Source organism: Jaculus jaculus, chromosome 9, assembly GCF_020740685.1.
Source record: "Jaculus jaculus isolate mJacJac1 chromosome 9, mJacJac1.mat.Y.cur, whole genome shotgun sequence".
Taxonomy (NCBI): Eukaryota; Metazoa; Chordata; class Mammalia; order Rodentia; family Dipodidae; genus Jaculus; species Jaculus jaculus.
Window position 1 is genome coordinate 13,546,208 of NC_059110.1, and position 25,683 is coordinate 13,571,890.

General features: G+C 42.2%; 1 pseudogene; it reads left to right on the top strand.

Annotated features, from left to right (window-relative positions):
- The first annotated feature begins 21,709 nt into the window (after positions 1–21,709).
- On the top strand, positions 21,710–22,161 carry LOC101601484 (annotated as a pseudogene).
- The last annotated feature ends 3,522 nt before the right edge of the window (positions 22,162–25,683 follow it).

Here is a 25,683-nt window from a genome sequence, read left to right on the forward strand (position 1 = left end):
AGCACAGATGGCCCAGAGTCTTTTCAGGGACAGTTTTCTGAACTTCATCCACTGCAGCTGGTTCGTATGAGATGGTCTTTACCCGTGGAAGAAGGAATCAGGTGGCCTGGCTCAAATTCAGTGGGGTGGGCACCACATGGAATTAGACTCTACTTAGCATAAATTTACATTTTTGATACAAACTGTCTTCAACTGCCCTTTCTTTTACAAAAGGAAGTTTCATCTTCTTGTGGCTTAGTTTAGCTAACTATCTCTCTCAACAGTGCCACTGGTGGCATTTTATTTTATTTTAATTTATTCATTTCCTTTTTTTTTTTTTGAGATAGGGTCTCACTCTAGCCCAGGTTGACCTGAAACTCACTCTGTAGTCTCAGGATGGCCTCAAACTCATGGTGATCCTCCTACCTCTGTCTCCCAAGTGCTGGGATTAAAGGCATGTGCCCCCACGCCCGGCTTTATTTATATTTTAAAAAATAGTTTTATTTATTTATTTGAGAAAGAGGACGAGAGAGAGAGAGAGAGAGAAAGAGAAAGAGGGAGGGAGAGAGAGAGAAGTGGCACACCAAGGCCTCTGCAAGTGATTTTCACATACTGCATCGTACACCTGGATTGTTACATGGCTTGTGGTGTTCCTCCTACAGCATGGTTGGTAGACAGGCTCACTTGACTAGTGTTATATGTTTATTTTCCCTTTCATTAAGGGAGTGGCCTAACAGTAAGGAATTTCTTAGTTTCTTCATTTAGTTTTCTTTCTCCTATTGGCAATAAACACTGTTTAGCAATGCCAGTTGCAAAATGAGGTATGAAATGAGACTTAAAGTAGCCACTTCCAGGTAAATCTGATGGTATCAGAAGGGATCAAGTCACCAAGTATGGGGAAGAATCTGTTACTCCAGAGTTCACTAAAATAATGTTCCATCTTCTTAAAAATATTTTATTTTTATGTATTTATTTGAAAGAGAGAGAGAGAGAGAGAGAGAGGGAGGGAGAGAGAGAGAACAGTAGGGCCTCTAGCCACTAGCCTCTAGCCACTGCAAATGAACTCCAGACATGTGTACCACCTTGTGCATTTGGCTTATTGGGTCCTGGCAAATTGAACTGGGCCTTTTGGCTTTTCAGGCATGCACCTTAACCGCTAAGCCATCTCTCCAGACCCTAATGTTCTATCTTTTTGTTTCAAGCAAAAAATTATTTACCACAAAGTTTAAGAGAGAAAATAGTTCACCAGCGGCCTCCAAATTCCATGTACTTTCAGTTAGAAAATAACTTCCGATCTGTCTTCCTCTATTCTATCAACACTCACAGGTGGCAAAATCAACAGTTTCATTTTGGTTGGCTACAAAAGAACCTGAAATTTAATTATGAAATATGGGCATTGAGAATAGTTTCTCTGGGTTTAGGAAAATGATACTTTTTCTGCACCACTTCATCTGAGAGATCCGATTTACGTAAATGCCATGTAAATATATCCTTCATTTTGTCAAAATAGAACTATCCTACCAATATCTGTAGCCAGCTCCTCTCCCTGTAATTACGTTCTCATTATGTAGCTCACCCTTCAGTCCACTCAACTAGTCCTTTATGTTAATTTGCGTAATATTCCATTGTTCGCAGAATGTGCAAATAGCACTGTCGACATCCAGCCACAATTGGATCTTAACACAGACCTTTTCTAAAATAGAGCTCATTTCCTGGTGCACAGAGTTGAGGAAGAAAATTTCATTACACTTTTTAATGAGATAGGATGACATGGAAGATTTTACTCAAGCAGGCTTTGAGATGGATAGATGATAGATAGATAGATAGATAGATAGATAGATAGATAGATAGATAGATAGAGCAAGGTTCAGGAGTGACCAAAACCATGGAGACCACTCTGAGGCAAAGATGGAAGTTTTTATTCAGCTGCGGGGGGGGATGGGCAGGAGCCACCAGGACTGACTCTCAAGAGCAGAGCAGTCAACTTTGAGATTACATATATAGATCTCTTCAGTTGGGGGAAGGCAAGGAAGGGAGAAGGAAAGGAAAGGTTTCTTAAGGGGAGATCTAAGATAGCCAAAGTGTGACAACAGAACAGGACCCTGGTGTCCTGAGAGATAAGGCGGCAGGAAACCTAGACCTGGGGCATTGCAAGGCAAGGAAGGGATGATGGCTGGGTGGTTCCTTGAGAAATGTGGATGACCCACTTCCTTGTGTCTCTGTTGCCATCCTGTTGTCCTTGGTGACTCCATTTTGTCCTGACCTGATAGATAGATAGATAGATAGATAGATAGATAGATAGATAGATAGATAGATAGATAGATGATTGATAAATATAGATAGATGATAGATGAGAGAGGGACTGAATCACTTTCAACTCCAAATATAAGGCCAAGTAGAAATTTACATCAAAAGAACTTTGTAGGTAGCCATTAGATGAAAAATTACTAAGCAGAACTATGAGGTCTTAGGAAGATTATGGCTAAATAGACCCTGACAAGATTATGGCTAAAGGCAAGCTGGCCAAGGGTGATGATGTCTTGATGTTGGTAGCTGTTGTTCGTAAACAAGAAGCTACTTCTGTGGTCAGTGGCTGTGTTGAGAATATTAAGCTGCTAACAGCTACCTTGCTCAGCACCACAGCAGGAGGGCCGTCATCTCCGAGGGGAGCGTGGGCAAGGCATCGAAACCTGATGGCATTGGCAGTTCAGGATTCAAGCCCGCTATATTAGACTTCCCAGTCATGTTTGCGCCCTCTTGAGTTCCTTCCCATCGGCACACGCATCTTACAGTCCTAACTAGCACATCAACTTATATTTGACAGTAGATGTTGCTAAAGATCAAATTTAGGTGGCTGAATCACACTATTATTCCCAGCTCGGCTGAAATGCCATGGAACTTAGGAGGAAAACTGTTGGAACATTAAAATCTATTGACAACTTTATAGCCATTAGTAAATCTTTACAGGAAATATACAAAAGTCAGTTCTAATTTAAGAGGAACGAATATTTAAATCTAAGATAAAAGGCTCTGTCTGCGTATAGCTGATCTTCAAGGTGTCTTCAAGAAGGCTTTCCCATATCTCCCTCAGGCTATGGTTAGTGGTTCTTTAGAACCAGGGGGATGTTAGGCAACCAGATTGTCTACCAGAATTGTACTACAAAGCAGTGTGTAGAAATGGAAAGTTAGAAGGTGTGGTGGCACGTGCCTTTAACCCCAGCACTAGGGATGGAGGCATAGGCAAGGGACCACTGTGAATTTCAGGTCACTCTGAGACCACATATAGTGAATTATGGACTAGAGTGGGATCCTGCCTAAAAAGAAAAGAAAAATTAGCGTTCTTTGCACTAATCTAAAGTTAGAGTAGAGAGAGAAGTGGGAACCATAAAGTAAGTCCCATTTTGTCTCCTAGGGGAGGGGTTGAGGCAATCAGGATCCTGAATTCCAACGCCCTTCCCAAATTCCATCTGTGCACTTCCTACTTGACAGGTATCAGTCTATCTAGAGGCAAAATTCATCCAGAAGCAGACTGACATTTAGGTTTCACCTGAGCCTGAAGCAAAGGCCAAGGTGAAAATAAATAATTGACTGTGATGGTTAAGTTCTGTCGCCAACTTCATCAGATTAGGAGTCAAGTAAGAGACATGCCTCTTGGATGAGTTTGTGAAGGCATTTGCTATGAAGATTGATGGAAGGAGGAAGACCTCCCTCCAGAGTGGGTGTCCCTTCCAATGGTGGAGTCTGTGTAAAGAAATCCTAAGAGAAAATAGTTCCTTTTGCCTGGCTGCCTGTACTACATGCCGGTGAGCTCATCTACCTTGTTGCTACCGTCCTTCACTGACATTGGGACCCAGCCTCATCAGCCTCCCAATGTGGACTGAAGACCAGCCAGTGGCTCTTCCAGAATCCTCCGGGCCTCCAGTTCCAGACTGGGACTGCTGAGGCATTTAGTCTCATTGACTCAACAGGTCCTCTGACTCTCTAGCCTGCAGACAGCCATTGTGGGGCTGCCCAGCCCATAGCCTGTATGCTAATTTAATAAATCCCTTTATAATAAATGTTCGTGCTATAGGCTCGGTTCTTCTGGAGAATCCTGACTAATTTATTACTGAGATTTATGGAAATGGGAATAGGAGAAGGGACAGAAGAACAATGCAGAAAGATAACTTATCATTTGATGGACCATGTGTTGATAAGACTGAGGGCTTTGGTTTCTACCATTTAATAGTCCAAAACACAGGCCATAGGACCACTAGAAATAAATATATATCCAGAAACAACACCTCCTGCTCTCCTCTCCTTACTAGTAAACTGACCTGAAGACCAGGGAAGTATTGGCAGAACCATGAACATACTTTGCCTCGATTTCTGTAATACCTCCTGATATTCATGTTTCAACCAGTCCTCCTTCCCTCCAGCCCAGAGGCAGTTCATGTCACTTAGTCAGTCAGGCATGCTCCTCCTTAAATATTTGTATTGCTTTCATTGGCAAGAATATTACTGAGGCAAAATGGTGTTCTTTCTAGCGCAACATATCAGGAAGGTGAAGGGATATCTTTCTTCATGAGTTATTATTCAATTATGATCCATATAGATTTGTGTTTTCCTTACTAGCAGAATATAAATATTTAGAGATATTTTTATTTATTTATTTTCAAGCAGAGACAAAAAGGGATGGAGGGAAGAAGGAAGGGAAAGAGAGAGAGGGAGGGAGGGAATGGGTATACAATGCATGTACCACTTTGTGCATCTGGATTTACATGGGAATTGGGGAATCAAACCCCAGCTGTCAGGTTTTGCAAGCAAGCACCTTTAACCACTGAGCCATCTCTCTAGTCCCAAATATAGTGCATATTTGAGAATACAGTAGACACTATCAGTGCTTTCTGTCTATTCTTTAAACTCTGTTATTAAGAAGTTGAATATATTTTCACCTGTTTAGGAACCCTTTTTATATCTTTGTGTGTGTATGTGTGTCTGAGAGAGACAGAATGCTTTTTATGTTCCTTACCCACTTTTTTTCTGATTTTTGTACTGTAACCTTATTTTAAGATTTATATATTTTAAACACTTGACTTTTACCTTTGAAACATATTCCAAATTAACTCATTCTTGTATTTGCTGTCTTTTGACTTTGTTCATTGCATTTTTTCTTTTTTGTAAATTTACTTATTTGCAAGGAGGGGAGATGGGCATGAAAGGGCCTTTAGCCACTGCAAATGAACTCTAGATGCATGCACCATTTTGTGCATCTGGCTTTACTTGCATAGTGGGGAATTGAACCTGGGTCCTTAGGCTTTGCAGGCATGCGCCTTAACTGCTAAGCCATCTCTCCAGCCCCTCATTGTAATTTTTTGCATGTGTATGTGTGGTGTGTGCATGACTGAGTGTAGGCATGTTCATATGTATGTGGACACACATGTGTCTGTGGTTGGTACATGTGTTTGTGGCAGCCAAAAGTCAGTGTTGGCGATCTTCCTTAGTTACTCTTCACCTTTGAGATAGGTTCTTTCACTGAACCTGGAGCTCACCAGTTTGGCTGGACTAGCCGGTTAGCAAGCCCCAGGGATTGCTGTTCTCTGTCTCCTTCGCCCTGGGATTACAGGCCTGTACCACCATACCCAAGATTTTACATGGGTGGTAGGGATTTGAACTCAGTTCCTCATTCTTGCCTAGCACACACTTTGTCCACTGAGCCACCTTCCTAGCCCACTTGTATTTATTTAACTTTGCCGTGCACATTGTGTTTGAGCCTTAAAATTCCCCCAGGACTTAACATAAGACCCTCATACATAAACTCATAGCTAAAAACAGGTATGTTCCAGTCATTTCCCTGTCTCTTGCTCATTTCTTTCTGGGGTCTCCGTCTGTACATTTGAGTTGCTGCACTGGCCTCTACCCCACGTATCCAGACTGCTCGCCAGAGCGTTAAGAAACCTGTGCAGAGTACACCACTTTGGTAAATGGCTGTGGAGACCCAAAGTGCTTTATAGAGAGTTAATTTATTCAAGAAGATAAATACTTTGTGAAGATTATTAAATTGTTTTATTGGATTTTTTGTAATGAACACAGATGGGCTCTTCTAGTTCATCATTTAACTCTTATTAAGGAAGTACTTTCAGAATACGAGTCAGCACTTACAACTACCATGCACTGGACTGCAAAGAAGTAAGAAATAAATATAGGAATTGTCGCTATCAGGGCACGTGGTTTTCATCCAATGTTTAAAACATTGTTTAATGAAACCCGTTCCCTTCCTATATCATTTTGACAGTTTTATGTATGATATTCCTTTATACAAGCAATTAAGTAGTTCTTTGCAACATTTTTTTTGATCAATTATATAAGCACAATTAAATGTCATTAAAACCTTGGTGAATGCACTGGGGAGATGGTTCAATGGATACAAAGTGCTTTCTATGCAAGCTCGAGTACCTGAGTTCAGATCCTCAGAACCTGTGTAAAGCCAGAGGCTGTAGCCACATCATCTAGAATTACAGAGGATTTATGGCAAGAAGTAAAGTGGAGACAATTAAATTGACCAGAAGATTGGAGGCCAGTGTGCACACCATGCACTCACACACACATACATATTGCCTCCCCCCCCAAAAAAAAACCCAGAGAATATATTATAAGTCTAGGCTTGGATTTTTGTTTTTAGATTTTTTTTTGAGGTAGGGTCTCACTGTAGTCCAGGCTGACCTGGAACTCACTATGTAGTCTCAGGGTGGCCTTGAAGTCATGGTGATCCTCCTACCTCTGCCTTCTGAGTTCTGGGATTAGAGGCATGCACCACCACCCCCGGCCTAGGCTTGAATTTTTGAATTTCATCTAAAAATCTTAGATTTGTGAGTGCCTCAGCACTCACAGGCAGAATGAGTTAAAATGATTCTGGAAGATTCTAGAATCATATGAACTTGGGAAAATATTTTAGGGCATTTAATTTAAAAATAATTTATGGCATTTAATCTCTAAACAAATCAATCTGTTAATAGTCATCACAAAATCTGCTGAAGGTGGAAACACATTTTTATATCCAAGCAAAATTGTAAACTAGATTTTACTCAAAACATAAATGAAACCATTCCAAGAACCAGCAGTAGTTAAAATTATGGTGAATTTTTAATAACTTGAAACCAAATTAACAATAAGCATCTTACTGGTATTTATTTAAGAATGCATTTTAATTAACCAGTCTGAGTCATCATTGATTTCCCTAACAGTCATGTTCACATCATGGGTAACATTCTTTATTTTTTATTTTTTATTTATTTATTTGAGAGCGACAGACACAGAGAGAAAGACAGATAGAGGGAGAGAGAGAGAATGGGCGCACCAGAGCTTCCAGCCTCTGCAAACGAACTGCAGACGCGTGCGCCCCCTTGTGCATCTGGCTAACGTGGGACCTGGGGAACCGAGCCTCGAACCGGTGTCCTTAGACTTCACAGGCAAGTGCTTAACCGCTAAGCCGTCTCTCCAGCCCTCATGGGTAACATTCTTTATACCTTATTTCTTAGACATTCAGACCTTCAACTACTGCCGTCTTCTTTTCTTTGATATGGCTTATTCAACTAACAAAAAGTATCATTGCTGACAATCAGTTTTGGTTTGTTTGTTTGTTTTTCGGGTGGGGTTTCACCTAGTCCAGGCTGATCTGGAATTCATTATGTAGTCTCAGGGTGGCCTCAAACTCAGGATGATCCTCCCACCTCTGCCTCACGAGTGCTGGGATTAAAGACATGTGCCACCTTGCCCGGCTGATATGAAAGTTTTAAAACTACAGAAATTCACATCAAACCTAATTCATTATTCAAAATAGGAGACAGTATTTTTCAGCAGATAAAGCAATATACTAGAATTCTGCTAATGTATGCCTTTAAAAAATAATTTGAATTTTCAAGATTTTTGTGTGTATATGTGTGTGAACATGGGCATGCATGTGTCATGGTGCGTGTACCCAGGGAGGCCAGAGGACAACTTTAGGGTCGGCCCTCCCCTTCCATCTCATTTTGAGTCAGAGTCTTTCTCTAGCTCTTGTTCTTTGTTGTACTTGCCATGAGCTCCTGGAAAAGTCCTTCTGTTTCTGTCTCTCATCTTGCCATCAGCATGCCTGGATTAAAGAAGCCCACCACAACTGCTAGTTTTTTTTTTTTTTAAAGTTATTTATTTGAGAGAGAAAGAGAGAGACAGAGAATGGGTGTGCCAGAGCCTTTAGCCACGGCAAACGAACCCCAGACGCATGCACCCCCTTGTGCGTCTTGCTTACGTGGGTCCTGTGGAATCAAACCGGGCTCCTTAGGCTTCACAGGCAAATGCCTTAACCGCTAAGCCATTTCACCAGCCCCTGCTAGTTTGTTACATGGATGGGTGGGTGTGAGGTTCAAACTCAGGTACTCAGTCTTGGGTAAGCAAATGAAATAAACACAATTTTATTCATTTATTTATGTATGGGAGAGAGAGAAAAGGGCAGAGACCAACACACACACACACACACACACACACACACACACACACACACACACACACACAGAAACAAGAGCACAGGCATGCCACAGCCTTTTGCTTCTGCAAATAGACTCCAGATGCGTGTGCTATTTTGTGTGTCTGGCTTTACGTGAGTACTGAGGAATCGAACCCAAGCTGGCCAGCTTTACAAGCAAGTGCCTCTAGCCACTGAGAAATTAGCCAGCCCCATACTAGTTCTTTTTTTTTTAAAATTTTTAGTTTATTTTTATTTATTTATTTGAGAGCAACACACACACACACACACACACACACACACAGAGACAGAGAGACAGAGAGAGAGAGAGAGAGGGAGAGAGAGAGAGAGAGAGAGAGAGAGAGAGAGAGAGAGAGAGAGAGAGAGAGAGAGAATGGGCACACCAAGGCCTCCAGCCACTGCAAACGAACGCCAGATGTGTGTGCCCCCTTGTGCATCTGGCTAACATGGGTCCTGGGGAATTGAACCTCGAACCAGGGTCCTTAGGCTTCATAGGCAAGCGCTTAACTGCTAAACCATCTCTCCAGCCCCCATGCTAGTTCTTATATTGAGGATATATATTGGGAAATATATATAAATAAATATAACACTGCCTTCAGAGTCTCAATGGCTGCATTCAGCCATGACTCTCCGCGCATCACACTGGGAGTAAAGCCCCCAGCAGTTCCTCACTGCTACGGTCCTATTTGATCCGTCTTATTGGAGCAATTGCTTCTGTCTCTCTCAAAGGAACTTAGGAACTTTAGAAGTAGACTGAATTGCTGCTCCGACAGCTCTTTCTAGAAGCTAACTGGAACAGTATTTCTAAGGAAGTGCTTTTGGAAACCAGAGCCTCTCTGGCATGGGAGCTGGCCACTGATGTTTTCTCATGCTAACCGGCTCCCGGGAAGTGCTGTGGAAGGGAGTGAGGATGCATTTTAGGCGCTGCTCTTGAGAGTCGGTGAAGTCTTATTTTTATTTATGTATTTGAGAGCGACAGAGGGGTGAAAAAGGGAGAGAGAATGGGTACGCCACCTACTGTAAGCAGACTCCAGATGTGCACGCCCCCTTGTGCATCTGGCTAATGTGGGACTCAAACCTCGAACCAAGGTCCTCAGGCTTCACAGGCAAGTGTTTAACCACTAAGCCATCTCTCCAGCCTGAGAGTCAGTGAAGTTTTGCGCCTGGCAAGGAACTGCTTCAGGGCCCGCTGAGACTCTCGCCTCTGAACTACTTCTGGAAGTCAGCATGCTTGTAGGTGTCTCTGATCATGACAGCAACGACTCTGCTTAGGAGCTCCCAGAGGAGCCCAGTAGAGGCTTGATGGTGGTTTGATGCAGGTGCCCCCCATAAGCTTATGTGTTTGGACTGCTAGGTTCCCAGCTGATGGAGATTTGGGAATTAAAGCCTCCTGGAGGCAGGGTGTTGTTGGGGGCGGGCTTAAGGGAGTTATAGCCAGTTTCCCCTTGCCAGTGTTTGGCACACTCTCCTGTTACTATTGTCCATCTTGTGTTGGCCAGGGGGTGACGTCCACCCTCTGCTCATGCCATCGTTTTCCTCTGACAACATGTAAGCCAAAACAAACCTCTTTTTCCCCACAAGCTGCTCTTGGTTGGGGGATTTCTGCCAGCCATGGGAACCTGAGAACCTGACGGCCACTCTTCATCTCTGAGCTGCTCTGAGACGAGCAGGTGGCAGCGCCTGGGCGAGCTCTATTGAAGTGAACCACGTTGCCCTCTGCAGTCTGCGGCTGCGTCACAGGACTGTTCACACCGGGTTTCGACACCCGAGATTCTGTGCTGGCGAACCTTGATTACCTGAAACTTCTCACTCAGAAGCTTTTCCAGTTCCCGCTGTTGCAGACAAGGGCGATTAGGCGGATCCCATCACCTATCCAGGTGTTCCGCCTCCAGAGGCCAGAGATGGGGTTGAGGACCCCATTCATGATCTTGTTAAACTAGTTTTTTTTTTTTTTCCTATTTATGACTTTGTTTTGTTTTTTGAGGTAGGGTCTCACTCTAGCTCAGGCTGACCTGGAACTCACTATGTAGTTTCAGGGTGGCCTCGAACTCACAGTGATCCTCCTACCTCTGCCTCCCGAGTGCTGGGATTAAAGGTGTGTGCCACCACGCCTGGCTTATTTATGACTTTTTGGAATGACTCTGCTGCCCCTTCTTGGCAACCAGTTTTCTCTAACAAGGAGCTTTCAGTCACACTAAGTATTTTATCCATAGCTGTTTGAGGACACCTGCATCCAAGGAATACATGCCCAGCTCATGGAAAAGGACATGAGCACCTGTGGGTCTCTCTGGTAGCCTGCTTCATGCTTAGCAGAGGGAGCCCACCAGTGGAGACAGATCCCTGATACTCCAATGTGCAGCAATTCTCCATGTGGTGGCCCCCGCGTTTGTCAACTTGCTTTTGCATCTCAGAGCCTTCACTCAGACATCTCTGGGTTCCTGGTCAGGGGCCTCACTCTACAGCAGGGAACATGAGCTCTCGCTGCGGTGGAGCAATGGGTTACCCAGTTCAGATATTCTAAATACATCTGTATTTGTGTCTGGTTTCAGAAGTGGGCTCTCATTGTAGAGAAAGATGAATGTAATCCACCTGGTTTCATCATAATTAATCAATGGTGTTACATCTTGGTGTGGTTTTCCTATCGATCATATATGACAGGATATATGTCAAACCCACGTTTCTCCATTTATGACCATATGTAAGATCTGATTTCGCCAGCTATAACCAGCACACACAATGCTTCTATATTTTCAAAATTTTAAATTGAATCCACTTTGAACTAAATGCAACCTCCCATTTGTAAGTTATGTATATTATACATATATGCATATATAAGTATACTGTGTTTATGAATATAGAGGCAAAGAATATGCATGTGCCAGGGCCTCTTGTGACTGAAAATAAAGTTCAGATGCATGTTCTGCATTGTGCATCTGGCTTAACATGGGCACCGGGGAATTGAATCCAGAATGTCAGGCTTTGCAAGCAATCTCCTTGAACTTCTAAGGCATCTCACCAGCCCTGATTTGCATGTTTAAACACATGTATACATAACCGTAGAAGAACATGCAGTCAGAGATTTAGTAGTACATAAACTGATTAGAAGCTTTAACTGCCATATTTATCTGTTCAGTCTTAGATGTTATTATTAAGAATAAAAGTAGGGCTGGAGAGATGGTTTAGCGGTTAAGCACTTGCCTGTGAAGCCAAAGGATCCTGGTTCGAGGCTCGATTCCCCAGGACCCATGTCAGGCAGATGCACAAGGGGGCGCACGTGTCTGGAGTTCGTTTGCAGTGGCTGGAGGCCCTGGCGCACCCATTCTCTCTCTCTCTCTCTCTCTCTCTCTCTCTCTCTCTCTCTCTCTCCCCTCCCCTCCCTCCCTCTTTCTCTCTCTGTCTGTCACTCTCAAAACAAAACAAAACAAAAGAATAAAAGTTTACAGTTGGCTCATATATCTGGCAGAATCAGAAGTTCAAGGTCATCTTAGGCAACAGAATGAGGTTATGGTCAACCTGAGATATATGCGCCACTCCTCGTACTTGGGAGGCAAAGGTAGGAGGACTACCTTGAGTTCAAGGCTACTCTGAAATTACTGAGTGAATTTCAGGTCAGCCTGAGCTAGAGCAAGACCCTTCCTTGAAAAAAAAAAGGGGGGGGGGAGGAAAAGGAAACAGATAAAATCAGATAAATTATAAAATCAATTTAAATATGTTTTTTAACACAATGTAGCAAACATATTCTCATTCTAAGATTTGACCAATATGAAACCCTTACTGTGACTCTTCACATTATTCTTTTGTCTTTGAAATATAGTGCTGTTTTACCTTTATAATACATCTCAATTCACATAAGTTTTCATCAAAAAAAATATTTTTTGAGGTAGAGTTTCACTCTAGCCCAGGCTGACCTGGAATTCATTCTGTAGTCCCAGGCTGGCCTCAAACTCATGGTCATCCTTCTACTTCAGCTTCCCAAGTGCTGGGGTTGAAAGTGGGTGCCACATGTCTGCCTTTGACATTGTTTTTCTATCAACTGTTAGCATGATTTAACTTTTGAAGGCACCTAACCTATTTCCTAGAAGAAAAAAATTCTAGTTGGGAATCTTGTTCTGTCCTAATCTGTGCAACTTTCATAGAGTGCTTGTACCGAAGAAAGATTCATTTAAGATGCAAATCCTGATGGGAGGCAGGAAGAGAGAGGAGAAAGTAAATACAAAATAATGTTTGGAAAAAAATGCCATAATGAAACCTCAACTTTTATGCAATTAAAAAAAATAATTAAGGGCTGGAGAGATTGATTAGTTGTAAAGGCACTTTCCTGAAAAGCCAAAGGACCCAGGTTTGACTCCCCAGGACCCACATAAGCCAGATGCACATGGTGGCACAAGTGTCTGGAGTTTGTTTGCAGTGGCTGGAGGCCATGGTGTGCCCATTGTCTCTCGATGTTTCTCTCTCCTTTCTCAAATTAAAAAAATAAAGTGATTGCTATTTTTTAAAAATAATTGAGACAAAAAAGATAGTTCCTGGGTTAAAGGAGTTGATGATCTAACATATATATATATGTATGTATGTATTGATGTCTCCATACATCCAGTATATATATATATATATATATGTATGTATATATGTATATATGTATGTATGTATGTATGTATGTATGTATGTATGTGTATATATATATATACTGGATGTATGGAGACATCAATTCTTAGAGATGTAGGTTCAGATAACTTCCAGAGAAGAAAATGACTGGAGTACATACTATAGCCCTCTAACAAGCGAAGATCATGCTGTGGCATTAGTTAAATGATGTTGATACCAATGTAATAAGTGGATTGTCAACCCCTGCCTGTAAAGTACGGTAGAGTCTTACTAGTGGACGATTGGTAGTGGGAAAGGAATAGTGATTACCAGACTGAAAATGGAGTAGGAACTTTGAGATTTCAATAATGGCAAAATGAGTTTGTATGGAAGTCTTGGTTTCACATGAAATTCATCATGGGAATAAAGAATCATGTTACCATGTGAGAGGAAAAACATTTAGCTTTTTTGCAAAGTTTGGGAGCAAGAAAATGTGAAAACATGCATATTATATCTGATAGTGTGAAAGATATTCCTTATTTTGGGTGGTGTTTGAAACAAAGACTGTCTCCCTGGACATGCTGAGAAAGTGATTCTCAGAAGTGGCAAGGTGGGTGAGGTCTCTCATTGCTTCTGCATTGGTGCCCTCAAGTGGACACTGGAAGTTGTCATTTAAGGTGTCACGTTATCTATGTAGTTCATTTATTTGTAATTGCGCACCCGATCAGCGTTAACTAGCTTGTGCCAAATACGTCACTAGCAGACTGCCCCTTTGAGGATGAAGCTTCTAGGAGGGGAATAAAATATATCTAAGTAAATGGAGGAAGTTGGCATTTATAAGAGTTAGTGGCTTTAAACATTACAAATGTTGGCCTTTGGCTGTCTTATGGGTGACACAGAAGCAAACTACAAGTGTTTTGGAAATGCTCACATAAAACTTTCCCTAAAGAAAAGACTTAGGGCTTGCCACCACTCAATGATCATCCCTTAAATGGCAACTGCTTCCAGATGAGAGACATATTCCTTGTCTAGAAGTTCAAGTACATGTAGTAATTCTTTAAGCTATCGTTGGTAATGAAGGAGAGCCATGGGTCATTGGTAAAGTCCATTCAGTCTTAAACATGGACATAACGTCTTTGCATGCATGGCACAGGATCCCCCAATTAGGAACATGTATCTAGAGTGCAGATTCTCAGTAAACCTTCATAGTGAACACACATATGCCAGTCATGAGAAATGACCTCAAGTCCCATCCTTTTAGAAGCAATTAGCTGGTGGACATCAAGGTAGCTTGTGTTCTAAAAGTTCAAACCACACTATAATCTATTATTTTATCAGTCATGTCTCCGTTCTTCCAAGGTAAAGCAATTTTAACTTCTTCTTTAGGTGATTGGGTTATTCAGTTGAACAGAGGAGTTTCTAGGACTTATATATGAAAAGGACTTGGTAAATGACTTTTTTCTTTTTCCAGAAGGAGCACATATTTTGAGCAGATACCTGTAAATTAAGATGCAGCTTAGTTTGTTAAGAATAAAATGTCTTGGATTAAAGACTGACTCCAGGTGATACTGTAAGCAATGTTGATTTATTTCTAGTTTTGTAAAACAGGAAGCCATGGTTTGTGAAGATGGCTCAGTGGATCAAAGCATTTGCTGGGCAACTCTGAGTAGCTAGAGTCAGACCCCCAATGCTCTGTCGAAGATGGAAGCTGTGATGGGCTTGTGTAATCTCAGAGTGATGATGGTGAGATGGAAGGTGGAGATGGGAGAATACCCTGGGAGCTCATGGTAAGGGAGTCTGGCAAGAACAGCAGTGCGCAAGGAGAGACCCTGCCTCAGCGAAGTCTTACCTTGTAAGCATGAAGAACTGAGACTGATACTCAGAATCTATGTAAGAAAAGCTACATGTGGTGGCATGTACTCATAATCCCAGAGTGGGGAGGTAGAGACAGGAGGATCTCTGGGATTCCCTGGCCAGTCAGTCTACCTAATGAGCAAGTTCCAGGTCAATGGGTGATCCTGTGTACAAACAGGTTGGTGGCATTCCTGCTGAACCACACCTAATCTTGTGTTCTGGGTTCCACATGGACCCACACAAATATGCACCCTACAAAACACACACACACACACACACACACACACACACACACACACACACACACGAAAGGAAGAAAGTTCCTGCATACTAGATTTTTCATAAGTTTTTTAAAAAATATTTTATAATTATTTTATTACTTATTTGAGAGAGGGAAAGAGGCAGAGTGAGAGAGAGAGAAATGGGTGTGCCGGGGCCTCCAACCATTGCAAATGAAGTCCAGATGCATGTGCCACCTTGTGCACCTGGCTTACGTGGGTACTGGAGAATTGAACCGAGGTCCTTTGGCTTTGCAGGCAAGTGCCTTAACCGCTAAGCCATCTCTCCAGCCCCGATTTTAAGTCAGTTTTAACTGCTGGCTATGCTCAGGGAAACAGTATTCCTTCAGATCTTTGAAGCCCACATGTGTCCCCATGACATGCCCCACCCTGGCAGTTTTCCCCCAGAGGATAGTCTACATGCCATCAATTTCCATATTAAATAGGAAATAGACTGTTAGCTTGAGTCATCCTTAATAAGCAGCTGGTCTCTTTTACCAGCTATTTTGTATTAAATTGTCCCCACAGATATCTCATCAAAATGGTTTGCTGCATACACCCTACCTACATTTACCTCATGTCCTTTGTGGCTCATTGTCAGTCTACACAATGGGGGAGTCTGGGCGACAGCTACAGATTTCCTGGGTTTCAGCACACACGGCATGTTTGTCAGTGATGAGGTCTCAGCTTCCTTTTCAGTACTTGTAGGCTCAGAACAAAAGCAGTGATCACAAATTGATTATCCCAATAGTCAGGACTGGGCACACTCTTGCCTACAATGCAAACTGAAGTCCTTCCAATCCCTGGGTCATTCTAACAGCAGGAATCTATGAGGAGGAAAAGACAGACTCATGCTTTTTTGTGTGTTTCCTGAAGTTTTCTCCCTAGAGATAACATTATTCTATATTTAATTCCTAGACAAACGTGTCACACATATTTATTTTCCTTGAATACATTTCTTTTATTTTTAAAAAATATTATTTATTTATTTATTTGAGAGAAGAAGGGAGGAGGAGAAGAGAGAGAGAGGGAGGGAGAGAGAGAGGGAGGGAGGGAGAGAGAGAGAGAGAGGAAGGGAGGGAGAGGGAAGGAGGGAGGGAGAGAGAGGGAGGGAGGGAGGGAGAGGGAAGGAGGGAAGGAGAGAGAGGGAGGGAGGGGGGAGGGAGGGAGAGAGGGAGAGAGAGGGAGGGAGGGAGAGAGAGAGAGAGAAGAGAGAGAGAGAGAGAGAGAGAGAGAGAGAGAGAGAGAGAGAGAGAGAGAATGGGCATACCAGGGCCTCCAGCCACTGCAAACCAACTCCAGATGCATATGCCCCCTTGTACATCTGGCTGACGTGGGTCCTGGAGGGTCGAACTGGGATCCTTTGGCTTTGTAGGCAAATGCTTTAACCACTAAGCCATCTCTCCAGCCCCCTTGAATGCATTTTGTTCAAAAATGTCTCCAGTATACCTTGCATGGTGAAACTGAACAGTCATCCTTGGAATTTGGGAACACAGCATAAAACCAGAGGGAGATGGGGCAATGTTTTTAAAGCCTCAAGTTCTATCTTAGAAATAATACTAATTTAATGTTCTGATAAGAATGATAATCTTTGTAAATCATCATAATAGTCAAATTACAGCTTAGGAGGGAAAATGCCGCTGCACACAATGGGCATAGTTTGCCATTGTGAGAGAACCTGGGCATGCTTCCCTTACAGGAAGGCTCTGTGTACTTGGTCTTGAAAAGCAGAGGAAAAGATCATGCATGGGGAATCCTGAAGCCACTTCCCTCAAATTCCACTCAAGTTTTGTGTTTTCTTTTTTCTTTGCTTTGGTTTTTCAAGGTTGAGTTTTATTCTAGTCCAGGCTGACTTGGAGCTCACTATGTAGTCTCAGGGTGGCCTTGAACTCATGGCGATCCTCCTACCTCTGCCTCCCAAGTGCTGGGATCAAAGGCACATGCCACCATGCCCAGCTTCTTTTTCTTTTATCCTTTTTGAAAAGTTACTTGTTTATTTTTAAACTGAATTAGCAAGCCACTGGAGGCTTTCTTTCTTTTTTTTTTTTTTTAATTTTTGTTGTTTATTTGAGAGCAACAGACAAAGAGAAAGAGGGGGAGAGAGAGAGAGAGGGAGAGAATGGGCGTGCCAGGGTTTCCAGCCACTGCAAATGAATTCCAGACACATGCGCCCTCTTGTGCATCTGGCTAATGTGGGTCCTGGGGAATCGAGCCTCGAACCTGGGTCCTTAGGCTTCACAGGCAAGAGCTTAACCACTAAGCCATCTCTCCAGCCCCCTGGAGGCTTTCTTATAAGTTCTTATAAGGACCGTTTGCAGATTTGCTAGTTATGCTTTTTGTGTATGTAATTTGTGTGAAATGTCGTGTGTGTGTGTGTGTGTGTGTGTGTGTGTGTGTGCATGTGTGGATGCCGATACCCCATACACACACATACAGACAGAGGTCAGAGGAAGACTTTCTCTGTCTCCTTCCCTTCTGCTCTTCTACATTATTTCCCGAAGTATCTCCTTGAACCTGGAGCTCACAGCTTCCAAGCCCTGTCTCCTGCTTTTAGATGGGCTGAGAAGGGAGCCCCCAACAACCGTCCTGTCTCTGTCCCCCTTAGTGTCGAAGGCATAGGCAGGGGCAGTCATGCCTGGCTTTTTACCTGGGTGCTGGGATTGAACTCAGATCCTCACATTTGCACAGGAAGTGCTCTTACCCTCTAAGCCATTGCCACAGGCCTGTCCCCTAAGTTTTAAATTTTAAGTGAGCTGCTTACTACATTCCTCTACATATTACTATATATCCACCTATATGAAGAAGGTGGCTATGCTGTCTATGTGTTAACACTATTGCAAAAGCTAGAATACTATACATAAAGATGTAAAGTGCTTAAGGTAGCAACTGGCCAATTTGCAAATGATAGATATTCTTGGCTCTCCCATCTGTAAGAAAATTGAGCCAGAAAGAGAGAAGTTCTAAATGTGACAAAGCTTTTAATAACTTTCAAAGATTTCAGCCATACATATATGCTTCTAACACGTTCCTGCTGAGAAACATTGAGTGTTTCTCCGCAGGTAGCTACCAATTCTGCAAAACACTGGCACGTCCATGTAGCAATTCTCCACAAAAAGCCAACGCAGGGGTGTGGCAGCCAGCTTCATAATGAATGCAGAGGGAGGGAGAAGTAAACCCAGCAAATGTGCAGATATGCACTCCCGGGAGCCTCACTCGTCACCACGCGGTTGCTGAGTACGTTTGAGAGGTGTCCTTCTGTCCGTCTGCTGCCCCATTGTCCCGCCACCGCTCACAGGTGACTTGCGGAGACCTTATGACATTCAGGGTTCTTTGCTGGAAACTGCCTCAACTCTCTCCCCATCTCCTCCCCAAACCCCGACATCCTGACCACTTCTCCTCTTTGGGAAGGAGGCAATCCTCTTAGCAAATCCTAAGTAATCCTTTCCCCCTAAGTTCTCAGTCTTACTTGTTGAGTGGATTGGCGCAGTCCTCACTAGCAGATCAAAGCCTGCAGGGGTCCATGCTGGTGTCTGGCCCCATTGCTATTCACGCCTCGCTAGGAGTTTCCTTTTACGACATAACCTTGTGGCTTTCACCAAAAGATCTGACATCTGTAACTAAAAGGAATTAGAATATATATATATATTTTTTCCAAGCAGGTTTAGTAAGTAACTTAGTTACATGTTGGAGCAAAATAAGATGTTCGATGAAAGACTCTCCCAGGCCACAGTATCTGAACAGAGGTTGTCTACATAGAAAAGAGAGACGAAGTTAGCATGCTGCAGTGTGGACAGGCCCACTGGGGTTTACACTGCTCGAACATTTGAGAAACCGTACCCTTCTGCTGCTTCTCTCCTGAAGGACATGGTAACTCGCTCACAGGCCAATGAACCACTATGAAGGGCTGTAGGGAAATTCAGTTATACTGTAGACTTATAAACTTCCAGTGCTTTAGGCAGGACATGAATGGGTGTTTGATTCTTGCAGTCCTCTGGGCTGGGAAAATGATGCTAAAGAGAGGCTGAAGTTACCTGCTTTGAAATTCTTATGTATTAAACCCTCAAGGCAGCTCTACATGATACATTAAGATGCATTCGCTCCACATAGATTGCAATGATTAGATTTCTGAGTCTCTGAACAGCGACCACAGATCTATATTTCTCTCCTTTGATTTCATTACTCACTGATAATTTCATTTTATGCTGCTTTGGAATTCATCTCCTAAAATGCTATATATTTTCACATCACACTGTGCTTCTGTGGCCTGAGTCTCTAGGGCACAGCACACTGAAAAATAGCCTGCACTCACTTAAAGAATATTTTTAAATTGACTGGTATTTCAGAGCGAGGCACAGAATCATCATGTATTAATAAAACTACCCTTAGAAAAAAAGTTCAGGGCTGGAGAGATGGCTTAGCGGTTAAGCGCTTGCCTGTGAAGCCTAAGGACCCCGGTTTGAGGCTTGATTCCCCAGGACCCATGTTAGCCAGATGCACAAGGGGGCGCAGGCATCTGGAGTTCATTTGCAGTGGCTGGAAGCCCTGGCGTGCCTGTTCTCTCTCTCTCTCTCTCTCACTCTTTCTCTCTCTCTGTCGCTCTCAAATAAATAAACAAACAAAAAATTTAAAAAGAAAAAAGTTCAATAAAAATATAAAGAAATAATTCTTTGCTACTTAAAAACTGTTTGCAGTGAAACCATTTGGGGTATGAGGTGTTGTTCAGGGTCCACACCTGTCTAGCATGTATATGGCCCACTGAGTTCTAATCTCAGCACAGAGAGAGAAAGAGAAAGAAAGGGGGGGGGGATACAAGTAAAATAAATTATTAGTTGAAGAACAATTTTGCTACTAAGGGAAAACACTAAGTGTTTCTGTGTTTTATTTTGCTTCTGTACCCAAACTAGCCTGGCTTTGCATTTGGGTAGCAGGGCACAATTTAATTATCCCAGGAAACCTCTCCTATAATAGTGAAATCACTTAGATACTAGCCTCTGAAATACTTTCCATGTAATCCTTGCACCACTGTGCTTGGCTTCTGCCTGAACACATTTATGTAAGAATGCTTTTCCTATGCTCAAAATCTACTTGCACGATGCTGAAGCCAGCAAATACTGCTTGGTAGAGCTTTTGGCTCTGAGCTTTGCTGACACCATTGTCCCCTTGTCCATTGCTTGTTCATTTGCTTATACACAGCTCGGTTTAAAATAATAAAAGTGAGGGGATAGAGAACTGGCCAAGAATGACATGGCATTAATCATATGGACTGCTAGAGAGATGACTCAGTGGTTAAGGCACTTGTTTGCAGAGCCTGACAGCCTGGGTTCAATTCCTCAGTACTAACATAAAACCAGATACACAAAGTGGTGCATGTGTCTGGAGTTCATTTGCAGGGGTGAAAGCCTTGCTCATTTTCTCTATCTTTCCCTTTCTCCCTGCAAATAAATAAACTCAAAAACTCAAAAGTAAAAACAAAAATGTTATTTTGATTTATTTCGCTAGGGAATGAAGATCACATTCAGTGATGTTATGGTACATGGATGGTGTGAAATAACTGAGTCCAGCTACTGTATGCATCCTCTTTAGTATGTAACAGCTATTCCTCCTGTTTAACTGCAAGGCCATATCCTTAGACCTTACCTTCTTGATGCCCTTGCCCTCCTGGACCAGGGTGTTAAGTGAGGGTTATATACATTATCAAATAGTTTCCAGAGCATAAAAGCTCATGCCTTTTATCCCAGCACGTGGGAGGCAGAGGTGGGAGGATCGCTGTGAGTTTGAGGCCACCCTGTGACTAACTAGTGAGTTCTAGGTCAGCTTAGGCTAGAGCAAGACCTCAAAAAACCAAAACAACAACAACAACAGCAACTTGGATATTGTAGAAATATTCTGGGCCATTGGATCCCCACTGGAAGAAGCTCGGAGTCTTCCCATCACTATGCAATGGTATCCAGGAGTTTGCTACTCTCTTCTACTTTATTTGTGAATTTTGCCTCTACCAGTCCACATACATAACTTGATAGGTTTACCTGATTTTTTCCTATAATACATCAACATAGTTAGTGACTTTTTTTTGAGGTAGGGTTTCACTCTAGCCCAGGCTAACCTGGAATTCACTGTGTAGTCTCAGACTGTCCTTGAACTCACAACAATCCTCCTACCTCTGCCTCCCCAGTGCTGGGATGAAAGGCATGAGCCACCATGCCCAACTAGTGACCATTTTTATAGTAGCTGAAAATAGATTTGATTTAAATTTTTTTTTTAATTTTTACTTATTAGAGAAAGAGGGGGAAAGAGGCAGGTAGAAAGAGAAAGAATGGGTGTGCCAGGGCATCCAGCCACTGCACATGAATTCCAGATGCATGGGCCATCTTGTGCATCCTGGGGAATCGTACCTGGGTCCTTTGGCTTTGTAGGCAAGTGCCTTAATTGCTAAATCATCTCTCCAGCTATAGATTTGATTTTTAATGAAAAGGAGCTGCAGCTTTCCGAACCGCCATCTGTGGTGGCCGCCGCCGAGATGCAGATTTTTGTGAAAACCCTTATGGGGAAGACCATCACGCTTGATGTTGAACCCTCAGACACTATAGAAAATGTAAAGGCCATGATCCAGGATAAGGAAGGAATTCCTCCTGATCAGCAGAGGCTGATCTTTGCTGGAAAGCAACTGGAAGATGAGCGTACTTTGTCTGACTACAATATCCAAAAGGAGTCCACCCTTCATCTTGTGCTGAGACTTCGTGGTGGTACTAAAAAAGGAAGAAGTCTTATACCACTTCCAAGAAAAATAAGCACAGGAGAAAGAAGGTTAAGTTGGCTGTCCTTGAAATATTATAAGGTGGACAAAAATGGTAAAATTTGTCGCCTTTGTTGAGATGTCCTTCTGATGAGTGTGGGGCTGGGGCTTTTGACAGACATTACTGTGGCAAGTGGTGTCTGACTTACTGCTTCAACAAACCAGAAGAGAAATAAGTGTGTATGAGTTAATAAAAGTCTCAGACTTAAAAAAAAAAGGAGCTGCAGATGATTTACTAAACCAATACCTTTAGATTCTATACCATAAGAGAATCTTAGTGCTAGAACCAAGATTTTCAGGTTTTATCTGCTTAATTCTCATATTATCTAGGTTTATAAAAATGTCAGGATTTATATCTAAGTTATTTCTTTTGCAGTAAGTATATCTCTCACACTCAACTGTAGACACAGATGGATTATACCTGTGAAAGGTTAGGGAAAAAGTCTTTGCTTCATTATAATCCCTACCAAACTTGATTTGTCTATTTTAAAAAAGTAGGAAGCCTTTTGACAAGTTGTCCTCAATTTCCAGGGTCCAGAGCTCACCTGAGATTTTTTATACCTAATTCAGAAATTGGAACTGGTGACTCAAATTACTCCAGATTTTCTGATTGCTTTGCTCAAGAGTTAGAGGCAGATGTGCCTCTGAAATATATGATTCAAATAAGTTTTATCTATTATACTACCTCCTTTCTTTTATAGAGCCATTCATTTTTGTAACCAAGGCGTTTTCTCTTCCAAATCATTTTGACTCTCTCTTCTTAGGTATGTGACTATGAAACTCACAACCTCCATAGTACAGTAGATTTTAGACCCTGAAGAATTAAACTCAATTATGTAATTCAGAACTGACCTCTGGGTTTTGTATGTCTCCAGTACAACTGCTTAAGCCACTTGACATTAAAATATTGAGCCATGCTGTCATTTTTTGAGCAATTTCCTGATAATTTCCAATTTCCAAGCTATTTGTACACAGGAAACGGCTGTTTAACAAAGGTTGTACCCAGTGCAGTCAGGAGGCACTCATGTAATCACAGCATCCTTTATTAGCTTCAATTATGCGCTGTGACCCTGAGACAACTTCAGATATTAAACCAAACTATGCATATGAAAAGAACTATTGTTAAGGTCACCATCCGACTCTGTTTTAGAGATGTAGGCGACACATGTTAGCTATGGTTTCTATCCACTGAAGGCTCATGTCTCATAAGACTTGTCTACATATCCATAGCTAACATGTGTCGCCTACATCTCTAAAGTTAGGAGCTTATAAGATTGATGTCCCCTGGTACTATGGGGCGGGGGGGGGGGGATCAAGTATTGTGGGAAAAATAATAACTGAACACATCAGCCTTGTGTTTGAAAAAAGGTGTGCTTGTGGACAGGCACAAAGCATAGCTTTATCCAGTCTCAGGGTGCGTGTGCATTGGTACTCTGAGGATCTACAGTCCTACAGTCTTCTATGTCTTAGTATCATGGTTAAGTCCGATATGTCACAGAGCAGGACTGTACTGGAAATGTAACAGTAGGAGAAGTGTCGAAGCCGACTCAAGGAGAGGGGAGAGGAAAGAATGGGGAAGGGCAAGGAGTTCAAATTTGGATGTGGAAAGCCTTTCATAGGCTGATGTGCGGAAACCTTCGTCTCCAGCGGATTGTGCTGCTTCTGGAGGGGGTAGGAGCTAAAAGCTGCCGAGGACAGTTAGAAATCCTTCAACGCCTGCCCTGGGAGGCACATTTTGCCTCTGCCCCTGTACTCTCTTCTTGTCTCTCCTTCCTGCCCTGCCCTTTATGAGTTAAGAAATTTTGCTCTGACACACGCTCTTGCCACCACAATAGCTTACCTCACCCAAGTCCCACATTGAGCAAGGCAGCTATGAAAGGAAACCTTTGAAACCATAAAGCAAAAAACAAAACAAAACAAAAAACCCATCTTTTCTCCTTTTAAAGTTGTTCTCTCAGTTACTTGCCACAGTGATGAAAAAGCTAACATCTACACCAATTATTTCTTATCAGGTGACTACTATTTCTACACGTGCTAATAAAACACCATTTGAAAATGATCCTGAATTAGTATTTACACTAAAGCATTTTTCCACCCTGAAATTCCCCATGTTTACATGATGAGAGGTTGTCTGAAGTTGACAGTCTAAGTACCCATGTATTCTATCGCTAAGTTGTCTCAGCATTTTCATCATTGGGAAATTGAAACATGTTTAAGGAATACCATTGTGCCATTTCCCAGGTTGTGAGAAATTTCCATGAAGAAAGGGCAAGAAAAGATGAAGTGGGGGGACTATCATAGTTAAACCGATGTTTAAAATACACCAAACAAATATGATGGCTAGAGCTTTATCGGAATTTGAATAAGATAACGGAAACGACAAATTACAATGTATTTGGAGAAACTGGACCACGAAGACGTACCTCTATCAGGTACTAATTACTTAAGGTATGATTATAATATTATATTATGGTCATATTTTAAGTCATACCCCTTAAAGATTTTATGAGGTACTTATAGATAAAATGATAGCCTATCTGGGAAATGAATTACAATATTCTAATTGGCATTCTAGCCCAAAGCCCTGCAATATGTCTATTTCGTGAGGTAACCATGGAACTGAAATCCAAAGGACACCAGCCCTGCAGATCCTTACAGAACAGTGGAATGTGGATAAAGCTAGATTGCTCATATATTAGTACTATTGAATTATCTCTACATTTTTATGTTTAAAATATTGTGCCACAAAAGGGTTTTTAAATATCACAGGGACATTCATTAACTCAATAAAAAATTCACCTTTATAAAAGTATTTTTAAGAGCTGAGTGTGGTGGCGCACGCCTTTAATTCTAGCACTTGGGAGGCAGAGGTAGGAGGATCGCCATGAGTTCAAGGCCACCCAGAGACTACATAGTGAATTCCAGGTCAGCCTGGGCCGGAGTGAGACCATGTCTCAAAAAACAACAACAACAAAAATATTCAAAGTCTACAGCTATTAATTATTTTTCCTGCTAAAAATTTAGGAGGTTCTGTTTATGAAGAATTTGTCACTACTTTTGTCATCTACTGATTTCTCTCTCTCTCTTTTATACTTTTTATTGACAACTTCCATACATATAGACAATCTAGAATGATCATAACTCCCCTTCTTTCCCCTCTCCAAAATCTCCTCCCTCCACTGAATCCCTTCTTCTTCTCTTTTCTATTTTGATATCATCATTTTCCCCTCCTACTATATAAGGTCTTGCCCAGGTAGCTTAAGCCACTGGAGAAGTCATGAATATCAATGCCACGTTGTGTCTGGAAAACAGTACTACAAAGCACTCCTTCCCTTCTTTTGGTTCTTACATTATTGTTCCTGCCACTTCTTCTGCAATGGTCCCTGACCTGGGGAGTGTGGTGACACTGTCTCACTTAGTGCTGAACACTCCACTGTCACTTCTTCCTGGTGCTTTCATGAGTTTTGTGCCTTCGCAGTAATCACTGCCATCTGAAATGAGAAGCTTCTCTAACCAGAAGCGAGAGTGGCATTGATACATAGGCATAAATATAAGTATTTAGAGGGCAACTTGGTGGGTTAATAATCTATCCATTTAGGCAGACGACAGTGGTGGTTTCCCCTCTCCAGATTTCACTTGATCGAGCTGAGCTATTTTTTGAATACTACAACCTGGGAAAAGTAACAATTACAGAGCAA